Below are 552 nucleotides of genomic sequence, written 5' to 3' on the forward strand. Positions count from 1 at the left end.
GTCTCGATATGTAGTTTTGATATGTAATTCAGGCTGGCCTCCAGCTCGCGGTGATCCTCCCGCCTCAGTCAGCCTCCCAAGTGCTGAGATTAACCCGCATGCCCCACCATGCCCGGCTAGGACCTCTGCTTAAATGTGACTTAGCACTGTTTTGAAAACGAGATTTTCAGCTCGTCAACCATTTCACAACAGATCGCAATCTCGCTCCCCCTTGGAATAAATCCCCTTGCTCCGATTTGCTTCAACTCCTTAAAAGTCCACAGAAAACTGCCCGTAGGATGCACTGCAATACCTAAAGTCACCTTCCCAAGTCCCTAACACGTGGGGGCCAGACCGCGCGGCGGTGCCAGTCTGCCCGCGCGGCCCCGCTGCCCCCTAGGTTCCCGTACCAGTCAAGGAGAACCTGAGTCCCACCTCTTCCTGTCGCTCCGGTCCCAGATGTCCATTTATGTAAATAAGCACAGTGAATGACACCTTGGCACCGAGCACCCCGGCTGACAGGGCCGGGCCTCCCCTCCCCCGCGCCGGGCCCCCGCGGGGACACAGACCTGC

Source organism: Chinchilla lanigera, unplaced genomic scaffold (assembly GCF_000276665.1).
Source record: "Chinchilla lanigera isolate Chin_1 unplaced genomic scaffold, ChiLan1.0 scaffold00027, whole genome shotgun sequence".
Lineage (NCBI taxonomy): Eukaryota > Metazoa > Chordata > Mammalia > Rodentia > Chinchillidae > Chinchilla > Chinchilla lanigera.